Raw genomic sequence first — 4317 nt, 5'->3', positions numbered from 1 at the left:
TTTTGGACTATCTGGACACATACTTCGTGAAATGGTTCATGCATGTTTGTTTCCAGGAGCAACAAGATCAAGTTGGTATAAATGGGCTATTCTATTTGTACAGATGGGGTGGAGGGGCGCATTTTATCCTTGTTTGTCTATTAGTTTTAAGTTCTTATCTTCGGCGCGGGGTAGAGCAGTTTGGTAGCTCGCAAGGCTCATAACCTTGAGGTCACGGGTTCAAATCCTGTCTCCGCAACATTTTGTTTTTCCAAACTATTTTAGGGTTGACTTTGGTAACTAGTAATTAATTCCCGCCTTTCACTTTTTAGGGGTGGAAGGTAAAAGAAAACGTAGGGGGGGATAGAATCACTACACTATCACGGCCAACTGTACCAAATCCTTAATTTAAGGATACATTTAATGATGTTTATGAAATTAAATAATAAATATTCAAAAAATTACTTTATCTTGGATCTTGGGTGGATAGCGGGAATCGAACCTGCATCTTCTCCTTGGCAAAGAGAAATTTTACCATTCGACCATAACCGCATTTTTTTGTTCTTGATACATAATATGTACCCACATATATGATATATAACCGGATCTTATTTGTGCAGTTCCGGGACACATATTCTTCAAAACGATTCCAATTATTTTTTTAATTGTATTCTTTTTATTCAAGAAGTTTGACCCCCCCCCCCCCCTCTAATTTTTGTGTTTCTTTATTTGATTTGCATTTTCTTTGGGGACTTAGATTCAAATTTAATGTGTCTCACAACCGAGAAAAATTAAGGGGGCATTTGGGTCTGTGACGAATAGGTTCAAGAGATGAGAGAATTAAGGATACCCACCAGAAAGACAAATATTAATTGTGATAAAATATGTCATCGAGGGATTTTACTTTATCATGAATCCATTGATTCTATATGACTTATTACTACTCCCCCTTTCACACTTTATTCATACATGGAGTGGGGCGGAGAGAGGAGAGAAATGGAATTTTATTTTTTATTTCACAAATGGGCATGCTAGATCATATATCTATATACGGATAGATAGATCGACCGGTGGGTTCGTACCTAAGATCTTTCTATAGATAGTGGGGGTATCCACCCCTATAGCCATGTTCTATTCGGAGGAATAAAATAAAAATAGTCTTTCGGGGAGATGGCTGAGTGGTTGATATCCCCGGTCTTGAAAACCGGTATAGTTTTGAACAAAGAACTATCGAGGGTTCGAATCCCTCTCTCTCCTTTTTTGCTACTGGAATAGATTTTTTTCTTTAGTGGCTTTGCCCAATCTGCTATCCAAAAGAAAGGGGAATAGCTTGGCTATGCAACCTAGCCAAGCCAGAAAAATAGATTTGATATAAATTAGATAAAATGAGTTGAAACAAAAAAAGAAAAAAGGAATACTTAAGCTGATTCCAAGATGTATGATTGAATCAAAGTGATTTGTACTTCATTCAAGCATTGGATCTCTTGTCTCATCTCAATTAAGAGGGGTCATGAAAAGAACAGGTTCAAGGTCATGATCAATTCCTTTTTCAAATCCTGCTGCAACTGCACAAGCCCTTCCCGCGTGCCACAAATGACCTACGAAGAAGAAGAATCCTAGAACAAAATGAGAGGTAGCTAACCAACTTCTAGGAGAGACATAATTGACTACATTGATCTCAGTAGCTACACCACCCGCGGAATTTAAAGAACCTAAAGGAGCATGAGTCATATATTCTGCGGAACGCCGTTCCTGCCAAGGTTGTATGTCTTTTTTCAACCTACTCAAGTCTAACCCATTTGGACCCCTTAGAGACTCTAACCATGGAGCACATAGATCCCAAAAACGGATAGTTTCTCCTCCAAAAATGACTTCTCCAGTTGGGGAACGCATTAGATATTTACCTAAACCAGTAGGTCCTTAAGCAGATCCCACGTTATCCCCAAGGCGTTGGTCTCTAACTAGAAAAGTAAATGCTTGAGCTTGAGAAGCTTCTGGTCCAGTAGGTCCGTAAAATTCACTAGAATAAGCGGTATTATTGAACCAGACAAAACAACAAGTAATGAAACCAAAGACGGCTAAAGTCCCTAAACTATAAGATAAGTAAGCCTCTCCAAACCATACAAGTGCACGTCGAGCCCATGCGAAGGGTTTGGTTAAGATATGCCAGATTCCACCAAGTATACAAATGGAACCTAACCATACATGTCCTCTGATTATATCTTCTAAATCGTCCACACTAACAATCCATCCTTCCCCTCCAAAAGGGGATTTTAGTAAATAACCAAATATGATACTCGGGCTAAGGGTCAAGTTGGTAATTATTCTTACATCTCCCCCTCCCGAAGCCCAGGTATCATATACAGCCCCAAAATAAAAAGCCTTGAATACTAGAAGAAAGCACCTAGACCTAACAAGATTAAGTGAATACCTAAAATTGTAGTCATTCTATTTCGATTTTATCAGACATAACCAAAGAAGGGAAAAGATTCTTCAAGTGTCTTAGGTCCTAGAAGTGCATGATAAATGCCGCCAAAGCCCAATACTATAGAAGAAATTAAATGAAGTACTCCAGATACAAAGTATGGAAAGGTATCTATAACTTCTCCCCCAGGGCCTACCCCCCAACCTAGAGTAGCTAGGTGGGGAAGTAAAATCAATCCTTGTTCATACATAGGCTTCTCAGGTACCAAATGGGCTACTTCAAATAGGTTCATTGCTCCGGCCCAAAATACGATTAATCCAGCATGGGCTACACGAGCCCCTAGTAGTTTATTGGATAAATTGATAAGTCGGGCATCCTCGGCCCACCAAGCAAAACCAATGGTTTCTTGGTCATGACCAGCAAAGGATAAAGTTCCAATAAAGAGCATTTCCACGTGGTAGAACCTCCTCGGGGAATATAAGGTTTTCATGAGGCTGATCTTGAGCCACCATCCAAGCGCGAATACCTTCGTTTAAGAGAATATTTTTGGTGTATAAAGTCACAAAATCAGGATCTTCCGCTGCACGAATTTCCTGAGAAACAAAGTCATAGGCACATAGGTTCAGGGCTAGACCGACTACTCCAAGAGCACTCATCCATAAACCGGTTACTGGTAAAAATAACATAAAGAAATGTAACCAACGTTTATTGGAAAAAGCAACCCCAAAGATTTGGGACCAAAAGTGGTTAGCGGTGACCTTTGAATAAGTTTCTTCGGCTTGAGTTGGGTTAACAGCATGGAATGTATTTGCACCATCACCGTCTTCAAATAAAGTATTTTCTATGGTAGCACCATGAATGGTGCATAGCAAAGCAGCGCCCAATACACCGGCAACTCCCATCATATATATGAAAGGGGTTCAAGGTCCAATTATGAAACCCTTGAAAAAATAGGATGAATCCAAATATAGCTGCTACACCAAAACTAGGTGCAAAGAACCAACCAGACTGACCTAATGGATAAATCAAAAATATAGAAACAAAAACAACAATTGGACCAGAGAATGCGATTGCATTATAAGGTTTCAATTAAACAGATCGAGCAAGCTCGAATTGACGTAACATGAAACCTATTAGGCCAAAAGCTCCATGGAGAGCAAAAAAAGCCCACAAACCCCCCAATTGACACCAACGAGTAAAATCTCCTTGTGCTTTAGGACCCCATAGTAACAACAACGAATGTGCTAAACTATTAGAAGGAGTAGAAACCACGGCAGTTAAGAAATTGCAGCCTTCCAAATAAGAACTGGACAATCCATGGGTATACCATAAAGTTACAAAGGTTGTACCTGTGAACCAACCCCCTAAAGCAAAATAGGCACAAGGAAAGAGCAATAGACCAGACCAGCCTACAAAAATGAAATGGTCTATCCGTAACCAGTCATCCATAATATCAAATAAATCACTTTCGTCTTTGGTAAACTTACCAATGGCTATAGTCATAGCGATCCTCCTATTCAACTACTTCGACCATTTTCGAGAACCTCATATCTTTTTCGGGGCATTCGAAGATTCGATCATTTTTGTATGATTTCTCTTGCACTGCCCTTTTCAATGGGTTTCGAAGATAATAATCCTTTATTGATTAGCCCATAAACTGACCTAGGTAAATCCATGAACTCCATTGGATTATTCCTTCTGACTAAGCATATGAACCTGAATTATCTTATTAAGACAATTCAATCAATCCCTTGTTTTGAAAGAACTCTTCAAGGACCAAACGGTCCCTTTCCTTCATACTTCATATAAATAAATCTAAAACCCCAGAGTATATCTTTCCACGGATCAAAAGAAAAAAGAAAGTTTGAGCAAATATTTATTTTTAGATTCTTTTGTCTGTTAGAAAAAGAGAT

General features: G+C 39.1%; 1 non-coding gene and 1 pseudogene across 1 annotated transcript; one reads left to right on the top strand and one right to left on the bottom strand.

Moving 5' to 3' along the window:
• The first annotated feature begins 164 nt into the window (after nucleotides 1-164).
• TRNAM-CAU lies at nucleotides 165-238 on the top strand. Its single transcript has one exon. It is a non-coding gene; the product is annotated as a tRNA-Met (tRNA).
• Nucleotides 239-1338: 1100 nt separating this feature from the next.
• LOC107876054 lies at nucleotides 1339-4308 on the bottom strand (annotated as a pseudogene).
• Between the last annotated feature and the right edge of the window lie 9 nt (nucleotides 4309-4317).

Source organism: Capsicum annuum, chromosome 1 (assembly GCF_002878395.1).
Source record: "Capsicum annuum cultivar UCD-10X-F1 chromosome 1, UCD10Xv1.1, whole genome shotgun sequence".
Lineage (NCBI taxonomy): Eukaryota > Viridiplantae > Streptophyta > Magnoliopsida > Solanales > Solanaceae > Capsicum > Capsicum annuum.
The sequence above is the reverse complement of the archived record's forward strand: the minus strand, read 5'-3'. Positions and strand labels throughout refer to the sequence as shown.